This window comes from Chiloscyllium plagiosum, unplaced genomic scaffold, assembly GCF_037043375.1.
Source record: "Chiloscyllium plagiosum isolate Xiang-an unplaced genomic scaffold, Cpla_swu_hap1 HiC_scaffold_30, whole genome shotgun sequence".
In the NCBI taxonomy this organism is placed as follows: domain Eukaryota; kingdom Metazoa; phylum Chordata; class Chondrichthyes; order Orectolobiformes; family Hemiscylliidae; genus Chiloscyllium; species Chiloscyllium plagiosum.
In genome coordinates, this window is record NW_028270168.1 from 4,566,546 (window position 1) to 4,591,398 (window position 24,853).

General features: G+C 46.6%; 1 protein-coding gene across 8 annotated transcripts in view; it reads left to right on the plus strand.

Moving 5' to 3' along the window:
- LOC122563474 (proto-oncogene tyrosine-protein kinase Yrk-like) overlaps positions 1-24,853 on the plus strand; it is a 346,505-nt gene that overhangs the window by 176,148 nt on the left and 145,504 nt on the right. For 5 of the 8 annotated variants that reach the window (XM_087976674.1, XM_087976677.1, XM_087976676.1 and 2 more), the window contains one exon: positions 4,321-4,434. The exons of the other annotated variants lie outside the window; for them this stretch is intronic. The gene's annotated coding sequence lies outside the window, so the exon portion shown is untranslated. The remainder of the gene's footprint in view (positions 1-4,320; positions 4,435-24,853) is intronic. 8 annotated transcript variants of the gene reach the window in all.

Sequence of the window (24,853 nt, forward strand, 5' to 3'; positions counted from 1 at the left end):
GGAACAGCACAGCAGGTCAGGCAGCATCCAGGGAACAGGAGATTCGACGTTTCGGGCACAGGCCTTTCTTCAGGAATTTTTTCAGGGCCTGTGCCCGAAACATCGAATCTCCTGTTCCCTGGATGCTGCCTGACCTGCTGTGCTGTTCCAGCAATAAAGTTTCAACTTTGATCTCCAGCATCTGCAGACCTCACTTTCTCCATCTCTGTCCCAACCCCTCTTCATCCAAAAAAAGTACCACATCGGATGAAGAATATTGAATGGAAATGGGACATTAAAGTGTCAATAGGAATAGGAAATATCCTGACCAGATGAAATATCACCTATTCTCTCCTGCACATGCAAATTAACAAACAAACGGTAGACGATTCGTCCCCTTAATCTTGTTCCACCATTCAATAAAATCCTGGGTAATCCGATTACTCCACATTTCTGCCTATCCCGATAACAGATTTAAAAATTCTCAAGGACTCTGCTTCCACCACCTTTTATATACACAGAAGGATTTCACAAAACTATTCCTTAATGAACAAAGTCATAGAGATGTACTGCACAGAAACAGATCCTTCAGACCAACTTGTTCATGCTGACCAGATATCCCAACCTAATCTAGTCCCACTCACCAGCACCCAGCCCATATGCCTCCAAACCCTTCCTATTCATATACCCATCCAGATACCTTTTAAATGTTGCAATTGTACCAGCCTCCACCACTTCCTCAGGCAGCTCATTCCATACATGCACCACTCTCTGTGTGAAAACATTGACCCTTAGGTCTCTTTTATATCTTTCCTCTCTCACCCTAAACCTATGCTCTCTAGTTTTGGACTCCCCAACCCGAGGGAAAAGACATTTGTCTATTTATCCTAACCATGCCCCTCATGATTTTATAAACCTCTATAAGGTCACCCCTCAGCCTCCAACACTCCAGGGAAAACAACCCCAGCCTGATCAGCCTCTCCCTATAGCTCAAATCCTCCAACCCTGGCAACATCCTTGTAAATCTTTTCTGAACTCTTTCAAGTTTCACAAATCCTTCTGATAGGAAGGAGACCAGAATCGCACACAATATTCCAACAGCGGCCTAACCAATGTCCTGTACAGCCACAACTTGACCTCCCTGTACTCAATACTCTGACCACTAAAGGAAAGCATACCAATCGCCTTCTTCACTATCCTATCTACCTGCAACTCTACTTTCAAAGAGTTATGAACCTGGACTCCAAGGTCTCTTTGTTCAGAAATACTCCCTAGGACCTCACCATAAGTCCTGCTAAGATTTGCTTTCCCAAAATGCAGCACCTCACATTCATCTGAATTAAACTCCATCTGCCACTTCTCGGCCGATTGGTCCATCTGGTCAACATCCTGTTGTAATATTAGGTAACCTTCTTTACTGTCCACTACACCTCCAATGTTGGTGTCATCTGCAAACTTAATAACTGTACCTCTTATGTTCACATCCAAATCATTTATAAAAATGACAAAAAATAGAGGGCCCAGCACCGATCCTTGTGGCACTCCACTGGTCACAGACCTCCAGTCTGAAAACAACACTCCACCACCACCCTCTGTCTTCCATCTTTGAGCCAGTTCTGTATCCAAATGGCTAGTTCTCCCTGTATTCCATGAGATCTAACCTTGCTAACCAGTCTCCCATAGGAAACCTTGTCGAACGCCTTACTGAAGTCCATATAGATCACATCTACTGCTCTGCCCTCATCAATCCTCTTTGTTACTTCCTCAAAAAACTCAATCAAGTTTGTGAGACATGATTTCCCACGCACAAAGCCATGTTGACTATCCCTAATCAGTCTTTGCCTTTCCAAATACATGTACATCCTGTCCCTCAGGATTCCCTCCAACAACTTGCCCACCGCCAATGTCAGGCTCACTGGTCTATAGTTCCCTCACTTGTCCTTACCACCTATCTTAAACAGTGGCACCACGTTAGCCAACCTCCAGTCTTCTGGCACCTCATCTGTGGCTATCGATGATACAAATGTCGTCATTGGTGAAAAAGGCACATCTTCAATCCAGTGAAACAAAGGAAGGCCTCGCCCTAATTTGTTTCTGACTGAGATCAGCAAGCACCAAACGACCAGGACTCTTTGAGAACATCAACAAAAAGACACCATTGAAAGGAAAAACCTGGTGATGTTTCCAATCTAAAGTTAGTGCTGGTTAAATATCATGCTAATTTGAACACATAAATCAACAAACAGTCCCTCTGAATATTCAAGTTTCTGACAAAAGAAGTGATTATATTTTGTTGTGATGGAGGTATTTTGGCAAACAGTAAACACAATTCGCACAGTGATTCTACACAATGCAGACCTAATTCCTATAGTTTTTCCTGGACGAAGAGCACATCTTAAGTGAAAATCTCTGGAATTTCTACCAAGAAGGGCTGCCAATGCTGGCTCATCAAACATGAGAGACAGGTTTTTAATCAGTAAGGGAATCGAGGGTTATGGAGAAAAGGTAGGAAGTGGAGCTAAGGATTATCAAATCAGCTGTGCTCTCATTACTTCTCAGAGAAGAATTGACAGGCTGAATGGCCTACTCCTACTCGTGTTTTATGGGCTGAAATCTGATTTGAGTGCTGTGCTAGCTTTAAACTGCAGGCATGTGTATAAACAGCAAACCTGAGTGTTAATATGTGTTGCTTCATGTGTTCTAATGTAAAGTTAATGTTAGTAGGTGATGTACAGCTATGGGTTAACTGTCAGTGAACAGCAACCTATTCCAGTTGCCAAGTGCCCCCCTGCTGCTCCTGTAATTCAGAACTGCTGGTGGCTGCATTTCAGGAGATCCATAGCAGGAGGTATAAACAGCTAATGCAAAGCAACCTGCTGTTGTCTGCCAATTGTGGAAGGGGGGGGTGGGGGAAGGAAATAATCATTGAAGACCTCCTGGTGTCTGAGCTAAAGCACACGGAATGGGCATGCCCTGCTGAATTCAGCCAGGATTATTTGGATCGATCAGTTTCAGTCTCCATGACGATGGAACTGGAAGTCAGCCTCTTCCCGAGTTGCCGTCACTGAGCAGTAGGCCATGTTAGGTCAGAATGTTGTTGGTTCAAGTCCCACTTGAGAGCAAAAATCAAAGTATTGCGTTGGACTGCCAGCTGGAGAAGTTAGAGGTGCTATTTATCAGATGAACAATAACCTGAAGCCTTGTCTACCCTGTCACGTGGCACTGTTTCCAAAGATGCAGGGGGCATTGCTCTGGTTTCCTGATCAATTATTACCCGACATATCAAACTGGTCAATATCACATTGCTTTTTGTGTGGAGTCTTGCTGTGTGCAAGATAATTATATTTTGTACATTGCAACAGATTGCTGCAAAACATGTTAGGATTTTGTAATGGAGTGAAAGGCTATACACAAATGCAAGTTCTTCTTTTCAAGTAACAAAGCACATATGCCATTCCAGCTGTTCTAGTTGAACTTGTCAATCGGTGCAGATGATACACAATTGACAAAAGTAATGGTTGGTCAGAGGATGCACAACTTCTATTGTTGCTCGAGTGTAAGTGAAGGTCTGATTGACAATGTCCTGGCAATCCCAGCTGAGACAGAGACAGAAGCAACTGAGATCCCAAACTCAATGCCACTGTCAGACTCAATTATATCCAGGAATATGCTGTTAACCAGCTGAGGACCATCCATATGCTGAATGACTGAATGATGAGAGTGTAAGAAGGTTTGATGTTCAATGAAGTAAATTGCTGAGTTTAATCTGTAACTGCAGCCTGGAGTTAGAGAATGCAGATCGCTTTTGTTTAAATTTTTCCCAATAATGTACTTTGTATAAAGTTTGTAAACAAAAACATTTCAACTTGAATATTCCAGGACTTGCAAGAAATCAACATACCCCAAAGACAACATGTTCCACAGGATTCAATTGCAACAGGTTTATTGTTTGCAGAACACATTCCATGTCAATATATAGCCTCGCTCAGATATTTCTAATTAGAAATTACAGTTTGTGAAAAGAGATTTTTAAAAATCCTTAAATACCACTTTTCCCTCTGGAATGCCTCAATACCTTTTCAATATTCTTGACTGACACCATATATTTGTTGGAAGGTGCATGGTGTGATGGGTAATTCAGTTCCAGCCCTCAGGGAGCTGTGGCTAACAGACCATGGACAGCTACTTTTCCTTACCCTGTCTGTAGCTGATGCCCCAACCTCCAGTGGCTCCCTCATCATAGTCCTGGCCTTTAGAAAGTGCCAGTTGCAACACTAGTTTGAAGATAACACCTTGCACTGGAAGTTGCAGGCGGACCAATTTCTTTTTATTCATTCACAGGATGAGAGCACCGCTGGTTAGGCCAGCATTTATCGCCCATCTCTAATTACCCAGAGGGCAGTTAAGAGTCAACCACATTGCTGCGGGTCTGGAGTCACATGTAGGCTGTACCAGGTAAGGATGGCAGTTTCCTTCCCTGAAGGGCATTAGTGAACCAGGTGAGTATTTTCAAAAAAATGACAATGGATTCAAGGCCATCACTAGATTCTTAATTCCAGATATTCAAATTCCACTATCTGCCATGGCAGGATTTGAACCCACATCTCCAGAACATTATCTGGGTCTTTAGATTAACAGTCCAGGGATAGTAATGCTAGGTCATTGCCTCCCCATAGCATCTTTCACCGAGTTGATGGTCCTGCAGGCGCAGTTGATGTTTGGCTCAGTGTGCGATCCCAGAGAACAGCCCGTGGAGCACAGAATCCTGCATCATGGAGCTGCTCAGAACTAACCTCAACAAAACCACTGCATCTCTCTCCAGATCTTCTTTGCAAAGGCACATTCCTTTGCAAGGAGGCGGACAAGAGTTCTCCCACCACAGTCACATTGAAGGCACTGTGCGGAGGGTGGAATTCCGGGTGTTCAGCAGGTTCTATCACCAGCCAAGCGACATCTTGGTGCATGTTGGAGAATTCTGGCAGCGAGGTGTTCTGCCCACTGAATGTGCTGCAAACTGTGATGTGCTCCTGTCCCTTCCAGAAGGTGCATACACAGAGCTCTCTGATAAAAGAGGAGGGTTGCTGATGTCATCGCTGTCTGATATTTTGAGGATCAGCTATTCTCTTTTAGCCAGCCTGTGAGGTGTGGAGCACACAAACAACAGAACCTCCCCCTTCTAGATATTTTTATTCATTTTCTGTTCTCGATCAGGGAGGTAACATTGCAGGGGAAGAGTCTGAACAAATGGCTAACTCTAAAGGAGCTGACAGAGCCCATGAGTCATAGTCATAGAGATGTACAGCATGGAAACAGACCCTTCGGTCCAAAGCATCCATGTCGACCAAATATCCCAACCCAATCTAGTCCCATTTGCCAGCACTTGGCCCATATCCCTCCAAACCTTTCCTATTCATATAACCATCCAGATGCCTTTTAAATGTTGCAATTGTACCAGCCTCCACCACATCCTGTGGCAGCTCATTCCATACACACACTACCCTCTGCATGAAAAAATTGCCTCTTAGGACCCTTTTAAGTCTTTCTCCTCTCACCCTTAATCTATGCCCTCTAGTTTTGGACTCCCCCACCCCAGGGAAAAGACCTTGTCTATTTACCCTATCCACGCCCCTCATGATTTTATAAACCTCCGACTCTCCAGGGAAAATAGCCCCAGCATATTCAACCTCTCCCTGTAGCTCAAACTATCCAACCCTGGCAACATCCTTGTAAATCTTTTCCGAACCGTTTCACATTTCACAACATCCTTCTGATTGGGTGGGGACCAGAACTGCAGGCAGTATACCTCGGAGAAGAGTAAAATTGCTGACAATAACACTTTCCCAGTGCTGTGAGCCCCTGATTGAGCAGGACCTGCTGGAGGTGACGGAGAGCCAGCTACTGGCCAATGGCAAGTGTGACTTCATGAGGAAGGACATCCCCTGACTCCCCTTCAGGCAGAAGGGGGAGAGAGATGAAATTAGGAATTGGGGAACAATCTTACTCCTAAACATGGACGACAAAATTCGTTCATGGGTTATTGCCGAGTGGGTCAGGACTGCTCTGGTGCAGTTGATTCACCCTGAGCAGACCTAAACTGCACCAGGCAGGTCAATTTCTGACAGCCTCACACCCCTCAGGGATACGATCACCCTAGTGAGGGACAGAGAGGTGGACACTACCTCATCAGCCTGGACCTGGAGAAGGTCTTTGACAGAATATCATTCACCGACCTGAGGGATATGTTCTCTCCTGAATGGGGTTTAGGAAAGGAGTCTGTAGTTGGATCCAATGGATAGACATAAACATCAGGAGTGGAGTTTCAGTCAATGGATGGGAGGCTCTGGATCAAATCTGGAGTCAGCACAGGGCTGCCCTCACCTTCCCTTGTCCTGTCCATGTGTTTTACAGAATCTTTTGGCAAGTCCATTACAAAGAACCTGGGCATAAGAGGATTGACAATCTCAGGTAGTGGAGGCCCTCAGGTTAAAGCATGGTCAAAGTCATTATTTTCTGCTTGGATTTGCTATTGATGAGTAGACTAATGAGCATCTGCAACCAGTTTGAACCAGCCTCGGGAGCCAAGGTAACCCAGAAAGAATTAAGCCCTGGACTGACTGACTGACTAACTCTTTGTCCCCCTTCAGGTCAGATAACCCAAAAGTGCTAGGGAGACAGTTAACGGGGAACAAAGCTTTGACAAAGGGTCAGTTAGACTCGAAACGTCAGCTCTTTTCTCTCCTTACAGATGCTGCCAGACCTGCTGAGATTTTCCAGCATTTTCTCTTTTGGTTTCAGTTAACAGGGAACGGTCAGTGTGCCATTAACTGGAAATAGGGATAGTACAATAAAAACTGAGCATGTGGGTAAGAGGAGAAAGTGAGGGCTGCAGATGCTGGAGATCAGAGCTGAAAATGTGTTGCTGGAAAAGCGCAGCAGGTCAGGCAGCATCCAAGGAGCAGGAGAATCGACGTTTCGGGCATAAGCCCTTCTTCAGGAATCAGGAATGTGAGTAAGAGCCTGGCCACCAGGTGAGAGGCACTGTCGCAGGGTTACTGTACATGGTGCAGAAGAGGCTGCTCTCTCCCACACCACGGCACTATCCCCAGCCAGCTTCCTGTTTATCTGGAAATTGAAAATGCCCCATGTTCACAGGGACATAACCTACACAGCTCTAGATAAAGAGACAGAACATGTAGCTGGCATCACCTTCATCCCATAAAGGTCAAGTACTTTTGAAGCTAGAAATTGGAAATGAAAACAAAGTTCTGGAGAAACTTGGCAGGTCTGACGGCATCTGTGGACCCTGAGTTCTGAAGAAGAGTCACACAGGACTCAAGGTTAACCCAGTTTCTCTCTTCACAGATGCTGCCGGACTTGCTGAGTTTTTCCAGCGTTCTCTGTCTATATCAGCCTCACACTGTAGGCCACGTGTTACATGGAGCTGGTGTATGCCCTCAGTACACAAACACCAAGTGTCACCACGTACTGTGGTCCCACCTGTCACCAGGGCTCTTGCAGCTAGCTCTGGCCACATTGCCATGGAACACTCTGAGTAGTCTGACCATAATATACCACCGGACCCCACCGCCCCCTGCCCTGCTCCACCCCTCCTCCAGAGAAGGTGATGCAGAAAACAAAAAAAAGTGTTTTGACTCTAAGTCCATCAGGAAGTGATCAGCAAGTAACGTCCTCAAGGCTCTGTGGGTAAATGAGAATCTCCAATGAGCAGACTGTCAAATGCATTCGGCAGAACGCCTCATTGCCAGAACTTACAAAACGCACCTCACCATATTTTTACCCGTATTAACAATTAGGTTAAAGCACCTCCTGAAAAGGTTGCCAAACCGCTTCGAACAGTCAATCTAATGGGTTGACAGGACTCCTCTGTTTAATTAACACTGTCTGTACATCAATGGCAGCACTACAGCAGAGGGAACACAGGGTTCCACATACCTCCTGCTGACAAAACGAGAAAGGGGAAATTGAAACAGTTGGGTTATCAGTTCCATAGCATCAGCATTAATACATCGAGCAAAAATATTGGTACCTGACATTTTGTACTGAATTGCTAAAAACCAAGCAGCTGGTCAGCAAGGATTCACACAGAATCATTTATAACATCCATACTGTGGGAAATGAGATGAGGAGGAAGGGGATTTGTTTTGACATAAGAAGAATGCAATTTCTCCAAATTGAAATTTAAGTGTACAAGAAATTTCAGGAACTGGAACAAAATTGTGTTGAACAAGTCAGTCATTATGTCTTGATTCAGTCACCTTCAGTGCTTTCACCCCAAGCGTTCCTCAATCCATTTGTACTGTCAACTCCTGTAACCTTCCTACCGCTCCTCACTATTCACAACTCCAATAACCCACCCCCCCCCCACTATTCACAACTCCAATAACCCACCCCCTCACTATTCACAACGCCAATAACCCACCACCTCACTATTCACAACTCCAATAACCCACCCCGTCACTATTCACAACTCCAATAACCCACCCCCTCACTATTCACAATTCCAATAGCCCACCCCCTCACGATTAACAACTCCAATAGCCCACTCCCTCACTATTCACAATTCCAATAATCCACTACCCCCACTATTCACAACTCCAATAACCTACCCTCTCGCTATTCACAACTCCAATAGCCCACCCCCTCACTATTCACAACTCCAATAACCCACTGCCCCCCACTATTCACAACTCCAATAACCCACCCCCTCACTATTCACAACTCCAATAACCCACCACCCCCCATTATTCTCAACTCCAATAACCCACCCCCTCACTATTAACAACTCCAATAACCCACTGCCCCCCACTAGTCACAACTCCAATAACCCACCCCCTCACTATTCACAACTCTAATAACCCACCCTCTCACTATTCACAACTCCAATAACCCATACCCGACTATTCACAACTCCAATACCCCACCCCCTCACTATTCTCAACTCCAACAACCCACCCCCTCACTATTCACGACTCCAATAACTCAATGCCCCCTGCTATTCAGAACTCCAATAACCCACCCCCTCACTATTCACAACACGAATAACCCACTACCCCCCACTATTCACAACTCCAATAACCCACCCCCTCACGATTCACAACTCTGATAACCCACCCCCTCGCTATTCACAACTCTGATAACCCCCCCTCACTATTCACAACTCCAATAAGCCACTCCCCCCCGTATTCACAACTCCACTACCCCAACCCCTCACTATTCACAACTCAAACAACCCACCCCCTCACTATTCACAACTCCAATAACCCACCCCCTCACTATTCACGACACCAATAACTCACTGCCCCCCGCTATTCACAACTCCAATACCCACCCCCTCACTATTCACGACTCCGATAACTCACTGCCCCCCACTATTCACAACTCCAATAACCCACCACCTTACTATTCACAACTCCAATAACCCAAGCCCCTCACTATTCACAACTCCAAAAACCCACTGCCCCCCATGATGCTCAACTCCAATAAACCACACATCTCACTATAAACAACTCCAATTACCCACCCCCTCACTATTCACAACTCCAATAACCCACTGCCCCCCACTATGCTCAACTCCAATAACCCACACATCTCACTATAAACAACTCCAATAACCCAGCCCCTAACTATTCACAACTCCAATAACCCACACCCTCGCTATTCACAACTCCAATAACCCACCCCCCTCAGTATTCACGACTCCAATAACCCACCCCCCTCACTATTCACAACTCCAATAACTCACTGCCCCCCACTATTCACAACTCCATTAACCCACCCCCTCACTATTCACAACTCCAATAGCCCACTGCCTCACTATTAACAACTCCAATAACCTATCCCCCTCACTATTCACAACTCCAATAACCCAACCCCTCACTATTCACAACTCCAATAACCTATCCCCCTCACTGTTCACAACTCCAATAACCCACCCCTTCACGATTCACAACTCCAATAAGCCACCCCCTCACTATTCACAACTTCAATAACAGACCCTCCTCACTATTCATGACTCCAATAACACACTGCACCCCACTATTCACAACACCATTAACCCACCCCCTCTCTATTCAGAACTCCGATAACCCACCCCCTCACTATTCAGAACTCCGATAACCCACCCCCTCACTATTCACAACTCTAATAACCCACTACCCTCCACTATTAACAACTCCAATAACCCATCCCCCTCACTATTCATGACTCCAATAACACACTGCACCCCACTATTCACAACACCATTAACCCACACCCTCACTATTCACAACTCTGATAACCCACCCCCTCACTATTCACAAGTCCAATAACCCACTACCCCCCACTATTCACAACTCCAAAACCCACCCCCTCACTATTCACAACTCTAATAACCCCACACCCTCACTATTCACAACTCCAATAACTCACTGCCCCCCGCTGTGCACAACTCCAATAACCCACCGTCTCAGTTTTGACAACTCCAATAACCCACACCTCTCACTATTCACAACTACAATAACCCACCCCCTCACTATTCACAACTCCAGTAACCCACCCCCTCACTATTCACAATTCCAATAACCAACTACTCCGCACTATTCATAACTCCATTACCCCACCCCCTCACTATTCACAACTCCAATAACCCACCCCATCAATATTCACGAAACCAATAACACACTGCCCCCCACTATTCACAACTCCAATAACCTGCCCCCTCACTATTCACAACTCCAATAACCCACCCCCCTCACTATTCACGAAACCAATAACACACTGTCCGCCACTATTCACAACTCCAATAACCTGCCCCCTCACTATTCACAACTCCAATAACCCACCCCCCTCACTAATCACGACTCCAATAACTCACTGCCCGCCACTGTTCACAACTCCAATAACCCAACCCCTCACTATTCACAACTCCAATAACCCACACCCCTCACTATTCACAATTCCAATAACTCACTATCCCCCACTATTCACAACTCCAATAACCCACCCCCTCACTATTCACTACTCCAATAACCCACCCCCTCATTATTCACAACTCCAATAACCCAACCCCCTCACTATTCACGACTCCAATAACTTACTGCCCCCCACTATTCACAACTCCAATAACCCAACCCCTCACTATTCACAACTCCAATAACCCACCCCCTCACTATTCACAACTCTATTAGCCCACCGCCTGACTATCAACAACTCCAATAACCCGCCCCCTCACAATTCACAACTCCAATAATCCACCCCCCTCACTCTTCACAATTCCAATAACTCACTACCCCCCACTATTCACAACTCCAATAACCCGCCCCCTCACTATTCACAACTCCAATAAGCCACCCCTTCATTATTCACAACTCCAATAACCCAACCCCCTCACTATTCACGACTCCAATAACTTACTGCCCCCCACTATTCACAACTCCAAAAACCCACTGTCCCCCACTATGCTCAACTCCAATAACCCACACATCTCACTATAAAGAACTCCAATAACCCACCCCCTCACTATTCACAACTCCAATAACCCACTACAGCCCACTATTCACAACTTCAATTACCCACCCCCTCACTATTCACAACTCCAATAACCCACACCCTCGCAATTCACAACTCCAATAACCCACCCCCTCAGTATTCACGACTCCATTAACCCACCCCCTCACTATTCACAACTCCAATAGCCCACCGCCTCACTATTAACAACTCCAATAACCTATCCCCCTCACTATTCACAACTCCAATAACCCAACCCCTCACTATTCACAACTCCAATAACCCATCCCCCTCACTATTCACAACTCCAATAACCCACCCCTTCACTATTCACAACTCCAATAACCCACCCCCTCACTATTCACAACTTCAATAACCGACCCTCCTCACTATTCATGACTCCAATAACACACTGCACCCCACTATTCACAACACCATTAACCCACTCCCTCACTATTCAGAACTCCAATAACCCACCCCCTCACTATTCAGAACTCCGATAACCCACCCCCTCACTATTCACAACTCTAATAACCCACTACCCTCCACTATTAACAACTCCAATAACCCATCCCCCTCACTATTCATGACTCGAATAACACACTGCACCCCACTATTCACAACACCATTAACCCACACCCTCACTATTCACAACTCTGATAACCCACCCCCTCACTATTCACAACTCCAATAACCCACTACCCCCCACTATTCACAACTCCAAAACCAACCCCCTCACTATTCACAACTCTAATAACCCCACCCCCTCACTATTCACAACTCCAATAACTCACTGGCCCCCGCTGTTCACAACTCCAATAACCCACCCTCTCACTCGTGACAACTCCAATAACCCACACCTCTCACTATTCACAACTACAATAACCCACCCCCTCACTATTCACAACTCCAGTAACCCACCCCCTCACTATTCACAATTCCAATAACCAACTACTCCGCACTATTCATAACTCCAATACCCCACCCCCTCACTATTCACAACTCCAACAACCCACCCCCTCACTATTCACAACTCCAATAACACACCCCATCACTATTCACGAAACCAATAACACACTGCCCCCCACTATTCACAACTCCAATAACCTGCCCCCTCACTATTCACAACTCCAATAACCCACCCCCTCACTATTCACGACTCCGATAACTCACTGCCCCCCACTATTCACAACTCCAATAACCCACCACCATACTATTCACAACTCCAATAACCCAAGCCCCTCACTATTCACGACTCCAAAAACCCACTGCCCCCCACTATGCTCAACTCCAATAACCCACACATCTCACTATAAACAACTCCAATAACCCACCCCCTCACTATTCACAACTCCAATAACCCACACCCTCGCTATTCACAACTCCAATAACCCACACCCCTCAGTATTCACGACTCCAATAACCCACCCCCCTCACTATTCACAACTCCAATAACTCACTGCCCCCCACTATTCACAACTCCATTAACCCACCCCCTCACTATTCACAACTCCAATAGCCCACCGCCTCACTATTAACAACCCAATAACCTATCCCCCTCACTATTCACAACTCCAATAACACATCCCCCTCACTATTCACAACTTCAATAACCGACCCTCCTCACTATTCATGACTCCAATAACACACTGCACCCCACTATTCACAACACCATTAACCCACCCCCTCACTATTCAGAACTCCGATAACCCACCCCCTCACTATTCAGAACTCCGATAACCCACCCCCTCACTATTCACAACTCTAATAACCCCACCCCCTCACTATTCACAACTCCAATAACTCACTACCCCCCGCTCTTCACAACTCCAACAACCCAACCCCTCACTATTCACAACTTCAATAACCCACACCATCACTATTCACGAAACCAATAACACACTGCCCCCCACTATTCACAACTCCAATAACCTGCCCCCTCACTATTCACAACTCTAATAACCCACCCCCCTCACTATTCACGAAACCAATAACACACTGCCCCCCACTATTCACAACTCCAATAACCTGCCCCCTCACTATTTACAACTCCAATAACCCACCCCTCTCACTAATCACGACTCCAATAACTCACTGCCCGCCACTATTCACAACTCCAATAACCTGCCCCCTCACTATTCACAACTCCAATAACCCACCCCTCTCACTAATCACGACTCCAATAACTCACTGCCCGCCACTATTCACAACTCCAATAACCCACCCCCTCACTATTCACAACTCCAATAACCCACCCCCTCATTATTCACAACTCCAATAACTCAACCCCCTCACTATTCACGACTCCAATAACTTACTGCCCCCCACTATTCACAACTCCAATAACCCAACCCCTCACTATTCACAACTCCAATAACCCACCCCCTCACTATTCACAACTCTATTAGCCCACCGCCTGACTATCAACAACTCCAATAACCCACCCCCTCACTATTCACAACTCCAGTAACCCACCCCCTCACTATTCACAATTCCAATAACCAACTACTCCGCACTATTCATAACTCCAATACCCCACCCCCTCACTATTCACAACTCCAACAACCCACCCCCTCACTATTCACAACTCCAATAACCCACACCATCACTATTCACGAAACCAATAATACACTGCCCCCCACTATTCACAACTCCAATAACCTGCCCCCTCACTATTCACAACTCCAATAACCCACCCCCCTCACTATTCACGAAACCAATAACACACTGCCCCCCCACTATTCACAACTCCAATAACCTGCCCCCTCACTATTCACAACTCCAATAACCCACCCCTCTCACTAATCACGACTCCAATAACTCACTGCCCGCCACTATTCACAACTCCAATAACCTGCCCCCTCACTATTCACAACTCCAATAACCCACCCCTCTCACTAATCACGACTCCAATAACTCACTGCCCGCCACTATTCACAACTCCAATAACCCACCCCCTCACTATTCACAACTCCAATAACCCACCCCCTCATTATTCACAACTCCAATAACCAAACCCCCCCACTATTCACAACTCCAATAACCCAACACCTCACTATTCACAACTCCAATAACCCACCCCCTCACTATTCACAACTCTATTAGCCCACCGCCTGACTATCAACAACTCCAATAACCCACCCCCTCACAATTCACAACTCCAATAATCCACCCCCCTCACTATTCACAATTCCAATAACTCACTACCCCCCACTATTCACAACTCCAATAACCCGCCCCCTCACTATTCACAACTCCAATAACCCACCACCTCATTATTCACAACTCCAATAACCCAACCCCCTCACTATTCACGACTCCAATAACTTACTGCCCCCCACTATTCACAACTCCAAAAACCCACTGCCCCCCACTATGCTCAACTCCAATAACCCACACATCTCACTATAAACAACTCCAATAACCCACCCCCTCACTCTTCACAACTCCAATAACCCACTACACCCCACTATTCACAACTTCAATTACCCACCCCCTCACTATTCACAACTCCAATAACCCACACCCTTGCTATTCACAACTCCAATAACCCACCCCCTCAGTATTCACGACTCCATTAACTCACCCCCTCACTATTCACAACTCCAATAGCCCACCGCCTCACTATTAACAACTCCAATAACCTATCCCCCTCACTATTCACAACTCCAATAACCCAACCCCTCACTATTCACAACTCCAATAATCCACCCCTTCACTATTCACAACTCCAATAACCCATCCCCTCACTATTCACAACTTCAATAACCGACCCTTCTCACTATTCATGACTCCAATAACACACTGCACCCCACTATTCACAACACCATTAACCCACTCCCTCACTATTCAGAACTCCGATAAACCACCCCCTCACTATTTAGAACTCCGATAACCCACCCCCTCACTATTCACAACTCTAATAACCCATTACCCTCCACTATTAACAACTCCAATAACCCATCCCCCTCACTATTCATGACTCCAATAACACACTGCACCCCACTATTCACAACACCATTAACCCACACCCTCACTATTCACAACTCTGATAACCCACCCCCTCACTATTCACAACTCCAATAACCCACCCCCTCACTATTCACAACTCTATTAGCCCACCGCCTGACTATCAATAACTCCAATAACCTGCCCCCTCACAATTCACAACTCCAATAACCCACCCCCTCACTATTCACAACTCCAATAACCCACCCCCTCATTATTCACAACTCCAATAACCCAAACCCCTCACTATTCACGACTCCAATAACTTACTGCCCCCCACTATTCACAACTCCAATAACCCAACCCCTCACTATTCACAACTCCAATAACCCATCCCCCTCACTATTCACAACTCCATTAGCCCACCGCCTGACTATCAACAACTCCAATAACCCACCCCCTCACAATTCACAACTCCTATAATCCACCCGCCTCACTATTCACAATTCCAATAACCCACTACCCCCCACTATTCACAACTCCAATAACCCACCCCCTCATTATTCACAACTCCAATAACCCACCCCCTCACTATTCACGACCCCAATAACTCACTGCCCCCCGCTATTCACAACTCCAATAACCCACCCCCTCACAATTCACAAGTCCAATAACCCACTAACCCCCACTATTCACAACTCCAATAACCCACCCCCTCACTATTCACACCTCCAATAACCCATCCCCTCACTAGTCACGACTCCGATAACTCATTGCCCCCCACTATTCACAACTCCAATAACCCACCACCTTACTGTTCACAACTCCAATAACCCACAGCCCCCCACTATGCTCAACTCCAATAACCCACACATCTCACTAGAAACAACTCCAAGAACCCACTGCCCCCCCACTATTCACAACTCCAATAACCCACCCCCTCACTATTCACGACTCCGATAACTCACTGCCCCCCACTATGCTCAACTCCAATAACCCACACATCTCACTAGAAACAACTCCAATAACCCACTGCCCCCCACTATTCACAACTCCAATAACCCACCCCCTCACTATTCAAAACTCCAATAACCCACCCCCTCGCTATTCACAACTCCAATAACCCACCCCCTCACAATTCACGATTCCAATAACTCACCCCCTCACTATTCACAACTCCAAAAAACCCCCCCTCACTATTCTCAACTCCAATAACTCACTGCCCCCCACTATTCACAACTCCAATAACCCATCCGCCTCACTATTCACAACTCCAATAACCCACCCCGTCACTATTCACAACTTCAATAACTGACCTCCCTCACTATTCATGACTCCAATAACACACTGCACCCCACTATTCACAACACCATTAACCCACCCCTTCACTAGTCACAACTCTGATAACCCACCCCCTCACTATTCACAACTCCAATAACCCACTACCCCCCACTATTCACAACTCCAAAACCCACCCCCTCACTATTCACAACTCCAATAACCCATCCCCTCACTATTCACAACTCCAATAACTCACTGCCCCCCGCTATTCACAACTCCAGTAACCCACCCCCTCACTATTCACAACTTCAATAACCCACACCTCTCACTATTCACAATTACAATAACCCACTCTCACTATTCACAACTCCAGTAACCCACCCCCTCACTATTCACAACTCCAATAACCCACTACCCCCCACTATTCACAACTCCAAAACCCACCCCCTCACTATTCACAACTCCAATAACCCATCCCCTCACTATTCACAACTCCAATAACTCACTGCCCCCCGCTATTCACAACTCCAGTAACCCACCCCCTCACTATTCACAACTTCAATAACCCACACCTCTCACTATTCACAATTACAATAACCCACTCTCACTATTCACAACTCCAGTAACCCACTCCCTCACTATTCACAACTCCAATAACCAACTACTCCCCAGTATTCATAACTCCAATACCCCACCCCCTCACTATTCACAACTGCAACAACCCACCCCCTCACTATTCACAACTCCAATAACCCACTCCCTCACAATTCACAACTCCAATAACCCATCCGCCTCACTATTCACAACTCCAATAACCCACCCCGTCACTATTCACAACTCCAATAACACACTGCACCCCACTATTCACAACACCATTAACCCACCCCTTCACTAGTCACAACTCTGATAACCCACCCCCTCACTATTCACAACTTCAATAACCGACCTCCCTCACTATTCATGACTCAAATAACACACTGCACCCCACTATTCACAACACCATTAAACCACACCCTCACTATTCACAACTCTGAAAACCCACCCCCTCACTATTCCCAACTCCAATAACCCACCCCCTCACTATTCCAACTCCAATAACCCATCCGCCTCACTATTAACAACTCCAATAACCCACCCCGTCACTATTCACAACTCCAATAACTCACTGCCCCCCGCTGTTCACAACTCCAATAACCCACCCCCTCACTATTCACAACTCCAATAACCCACCCCCTCACTATTCACAACTCCAATAACTCACTGCCCCCCCGCTGTTCACAACTCCAATAACTCACCCCCTCACTATTCACAATTCCAATAACCAACTACTCCCCACTATTCATAACTCCAATACCCCACCCCCTCACTATTCACAACTCCAACAACCCACCCCCTCATTATTCACAACTCCAATAACCCACCCCCTCACAATTCACAACTCCAATAACTCACTGCCCCCCACTATTCACAACTCCAATAACCCAACCCCTCACTATTCACAACTCCAATAACCCACCCCCTCACTATTCACAACTCCAATAACCCATCCCCTCATTATTCACAACTCCAATAACCCACCCCCTCACAATTCACAACTCCAATAACCCACTACTCCCCACTATTCACAACTCCAATAACCCGCCCCCTCACTATTCACAACTCCAATAACCCACCCCCTCATTATTCACAACTCCAATAACCCACCCCCTCACTATTCACAACTCCAATAACTCACTGCCCCCCGCTGTTCACAACTCCAATAACCCACCCCCTCACTATTCTCAACTCCAATAACCCACTACCCCCACTATTCACAACTCCAATAACCCACCCCGTCACTATTCACAACTCCAATAACCCACCCCCTCACTATTCACAACTCCAATAACTCACTGCCCCCCGCTGTTCACAACTCCAATAACTCACTGCCCCCCGCTGTTCACAACTCCAATAACCCACCCCCTCACTATTCACAACTCCAATAACCCACAACTCTCGCTATTCACAACTCCAATAACCATCCCCCTCACTATTCACAACTCCATTAACCCACCCCCTCACTATTCACAACTCCAATAACCCACCCCCTCACTATTCACAACTACAATAACCCACCACCCTCACTATTCACAACTCCACTAACCCACTGCCCCCCACTATTCTCAACTCCAATAACCCACCCCCTCACTATTAACAACTCCAATAACCCAATGCCCCCCGCTTTTCCGAACGCCAATCACCCACCCCCTCACTATTCACAACTCCAATAACCCATCCCCCTCACTATTCACAACTCCAATAACCCACCCCTTCACTATTCACAACTCCATTAACCCACCCTCTCACTATTCACAACTCCAATAGCCCACCGCCTCACTATTAACAACCCAATAACCTATCCCCCTCACTATTCACAACTCCAATAACCCAACCCCTCACTATTCACAACTCCAATAACCCATCCCCCTCACTATTCACAACTCCAATAACCCACCCCTTCACTATTCACAACTCCAATAACCCACCCCCTCACTATTCACAACTTCAATAACCGACCCTCCTCACTATTCATGACTCCAATAACACACTGCACCCCACTATTCACAACACCATTAACCCACCCCCTCACTATTCAGAACTCCGATAACCCACCCCCTCACTATTCAGAACTCCGATAACTCACCCCCTCACTATTCACAACTCTAATAACCCCACCCCCTCACTATTCACAACTCCAATAACTCACTACCCCCCGCTCTTCACAACTCCAACAACCCACCCCCTCACTATTCACAACTTCAATAACCCACACCATCACTATTCACGAAACCAATAACACACTGCCCCCCACTATTCACAACTCCAATAACCTGCCCCCTCACTATTCACAACTCCAATAACCCACCCCCCTCACTATTCACGAAACCAATAACACACTGCCCCCCACTATTCACAACTCCAATAACCTGCCCCCTCACTATTCACAACTCCAACAACCCACCCCTCTCACTAATCACGACTCCAATAACTCACTGCCCGCCACTATTCACAACTCCAATAACCTGCCCCCTCACTATTCACAACTCCAATAACCCACCCCTCTCACTAATCACGACTCCAATAACTCACTGCCCGCCACTATTCACAACTCCAATAACCCACCCCCTCACTATTCACAACTCCAATAACCCACCCCCTCATTATTCACAACTCCAATAACCCAACCCCCTCACTATTCACGACTCCAATAACTTACTGCCCCCCACTATTCACAACTCCAATAACCCAACCCCTCACTATTCACAACTCCAATAACCCACCCCCTCACTAGTCACAACTCTATTAGCCCACCGCCTGACTATCAACAACTCCAATAACCCACCCCCTCACTATTCACAACTCCAGTAACCCACCCCCTCACTATTCACAATTCCAATAACCAACTACTCCGCACTATTCATAACTCCAATACCCCACCCCCTCACTATTCACAACTCCAACAACCCACCCCCTCACTATTCACAACTCCAATAACCCACACCATCACTATTCACGAAACCAATAATACACTGCCCCCCACTATTCACAACTCCAATAACCTGCCCCCTCACTATTCACAACTCCAATAACCTGCCCCCTCACTATTCACGAAACCAATAACACACTGCCCCCCCACTATTCACAACTCCAATAACCTGCCCCCTCACTATTCACACCTCCAATAACCCACCCCTCTCACTAATCACGACTCCAATAACTCACTGCCCGCCACTATTCACAACTCCAATAACCTGCCCCCTCACTATTCACAACTCCAATAACCCACCCCTCTCACTAATCACGACTCCAATAACTCACTGCCCGCCACTATTCACAACTCCAATAACCCACCCCCTCACTATTCACAACTCCAATAACCCACCCCCTCATTATTCACAACTCCAATAACCAAACCCCCCCACTATTCACAACTCCAATAACCCAACACCTCACTATTCACAACTCCAATAACCCACCCCCTCACTATTCACAACTCTATTAGCCCACCGCCTGACTATCAACAACTCCAATAACCCACCCCCTCACAATTCACAACTCCAATAATCCACCCCCCTCACTATTCACAATTCCAATAACTCACTACCCCCCACTATTCACAACTCCAATAACCCGCCCCCTCACTATTCACAACTCCAATAACCCACCACCTCATTATTCACAACTCCAATAACCCAACCCCCTCACTATTCACGACTCCAATAACTTACTGCCCCCCACTATTCACAACTCCAAAAACCCACTGCCCCCCACTATGCTCAACTCCAATAACCCACACATCTCACTATAAACAACTCCAATAACCCACCCCCTCACTCTTCACAACTCCAATAACCCACTACACCCCACTATTCACAACTTCAATTACCCACCCCCTCACTATTCACAACTCCAATAACCCACACCCTTGCTATTCACAACTCCAATAACCCACCCCCTCAGTATTCACGACTCCATTAACTCACCCCCTCACTATTCACAACTCCAATACCCCACCGCCTCACTATTAACAACTCCAATAACCTATCCCCCTCACTATTCACAACTCCAATAACCCAACCCCTCACTATTCACAACTCCAATAATCCACCCCTTCACTATTCACAACTCCAATAACCCATCCCCTCACTATTCACAACTTCAATAACCGACCCTTCTCACTATTCATGACTCCAATAACACACTGCACCCCACTATTCACAACACCATTAACCCACTCCCTCACTATTCAGAACTCCAATAACCCACCCCCTCACTATTCAGAACTCCGATAACCCACCCCCTCACTATTCACAACTCTAATAACCCATTACCCTCCACTATTAACAACTCCAATAACCCATCCCCCTCACTATTCATGACTCCAATAACACACTGCACCCCACTATTCACAACACCATTAACCCACACCCTCACTATTCACAACTCTGATAACCCACCCCCTCACTATTCACAACTCCAATAACCCACCCCCTCACTATTCACAACCCTATTAGCCCACCGCCTGACTATCAACAACTCCAATAACCTGCCCCCTCACAATTCACAACTCCAATAACCCACCCCCTCACTATTCACAACTCCAATAACCCACCCCCTCATTATTCACAACTCCAATAACCCAAACCCCTCACTATTCACGACTCCAATAACGTACTGCCCCCCACTATTCACAACTCCAATAACCCAACCCCTCACTATTCACAACTCCAATAACCCATCCCCCTCACTATTCACAACTCCATTAGCCCACCGCCTGACTATCAACAACTCCAATAACCCACCCCCTCACAATTCACAACTCCTATAATCCACCCGCCTCACTATTCACAATTCCAATAACCCACTACCCCCCACTATTCACAACTCCAATAACACACCCCCTCATTATTCACAACTCCAATAACCCACCCCCTCACTATTCACGACCCCAATAACTCACTGCCCCCCGCTATTCACAACTCCAATAACCCACCCCCTCACAATTCACAAGTCCAATAACCCACTAACCCCCACTATTCACAACTCCAATAACCCACCCCCTCACTATTCACACCTCCAATAACCCATCCCCTCACTAGTCACGACTCCGATAACTCATTGCCCCCCACTATTCACAACTCCAATAACCCACCACCTTACTGTTCACAACTCCAATAACCCACAGCCCCCCACTATGCTCAACTCCAATAACCCACACATCTCACTATAAACAACTCCAAGAACCCACTGCCCCCCCACTATTCACAACTCCAATAACCCACCCCCTCACTATTCACGACTCCGATAACTCACTGCCCCCCACTATGCTCAACTCCAATAACCCACACATCTCACTAGAAACAACTCCAATAACCCACTGCCCCCCACTATTCACAACTCCAATAACCCACCCCCTCACTATTCAAAACTCCAATAACCCACCCCCTCGCTATTCACAACTCCAATAACCCACCTCCTCACAATTCACGATTCCAATAACTCACCCCCTCACTATTCACAACTCCAAAACCCCGCCCTCACTATTCTCAACTCCAATAACTCACTGCCCCCCACTATTCACAACTCCAATAACCCATCCGCCTCACTATTCACAACTCCAATAACCCACCCCGTCACTATTCACAACTTCAATAACTGACCTCCCTCACTATTCATGACTCCAATAACACACTGCACCCCACTATTCACAACACCATTAACCCACCCCTTCACTAGTCACAACTCTGATAACCCACCCCCTCACTATTCACAACTCCAATAACCCACTACCCCCCACTATTCACAACTCCAAAACCCACCCCCTCACTATTCACAACTCCAATAACCCATCCCCTCACTATTCACAACTCCAATAACTCACTGCCCCCCGCTATTCACAACTCCAGTAACCCACCCCCTCACTATTCACAACTTCAATAACCCACACCTCTCACTATTCACAACTACAATAACCCACTCTCACTATTCACAACTCCAGTAACCCACTCCCTCACTATTCACAACTCCAATAACCAACTACTCCCCAGTATTCATAACTCCAATACCCCACCCCCTCACTATTCACAACTGCAACAACCCACCCCCTCACTATTCACAACTCCAATAACCCACCCCCTCACAATTCACAACTCCAATAACCCATCCGCCTCACTATTCACAACTCCAATAACCCATCCGCCTCACTATTCACAACTCCAATAACACACTGCACCCCACTATTCACAACATCATTAACCCACCCCTTCACTAGTCACAACTCTGATAACCCACCCCCTCACTATTCACAACTCTGAAAACCCACCCCCTCACTATTCCCAACTCCAATAACCCACCCCCTCACTATTCCAACTCCAATAACCCATCCGCCTCACTATTAACAACTCCAATAACCCACCCCGTCACTATTCACAACTCCAATAACTCACTGCCCGCCACTATTCACAACTCCAATAACCCACCCCCTCACTATTCACAACTCCAATAACCCACCCCCTCATTATTCACAACTCCAATAACCCAACCCCCTCACTATTCACGACTCCAATAACTTACTGCCCCCCACTATTCACAACTCCAATAACCCAACCCCTCACTATTCACAACTCCAATAACCCACCCCCTCACTAGTCACAACTCTATTAGCCCACCGCCTGACTATCAACAACTCCAATAACCCACCCCCTCACTATTCACAACTCCAGTAACCCACCCCCTCACTATTCACAATTCCAATAACCAACTACTCCGCACTATTCATAACTCCAATACCCCACCCCCTCACTATTCACAACTCCAACAACCCACCCCCTCACTATTCACAACTCCAATAACCCACACCATCACTATTCACGAAACCAATAATACACTGCCCCCCACTATTCACAACTCCAATAACCTGCCCCCTCACTATTCACAACTCCAATAACCTGCCCCCTCACTATTCACGAAACCAATAACACACTGCCCCCCCACTATTCACAACTCCAATAACCTGCCCCCTCACTATTCACACCTCCAATAACCCACCCCTCTCACTAATCACGACTCCAATAACTCACTGCCCGCCACTATTCACAACTCCAATAACCTGCCCCCTCACTATTCACAACTCCAATAACCCACCCCTCTCACTAATCACGACTCCAATAACTCACTGCCCGCCACTATTCACAACTCCAATAACCCACCCCCTCACTATTCACAACTCCAATAACCCACCCCCTCATTATTCACAACTCCAATAACCAAACCCCCCCACTATTCACAACTCCAATAACCCAACACCTCACTATTCACAACTCCAATAACCCACCCCCTCACTATTCACAACTCTATTAGCCCACCGCCTGACTATCAACAACTCCAATAACCCACCCCCTCACAATTCACAACTCCAATAATCCACCCCCCTCACTATTCACAATTCCAATAACTCACTACCCCCCACTATTCACAACTCCAATAACCCGCCCCCTCACTATTCACAACTCCAATAACCCACCACCTCATTATTCACAACTCCAATAACCCAACCCCCTCACTATTCACGACTCCAATAACTTACTGCCCCCCACTATTC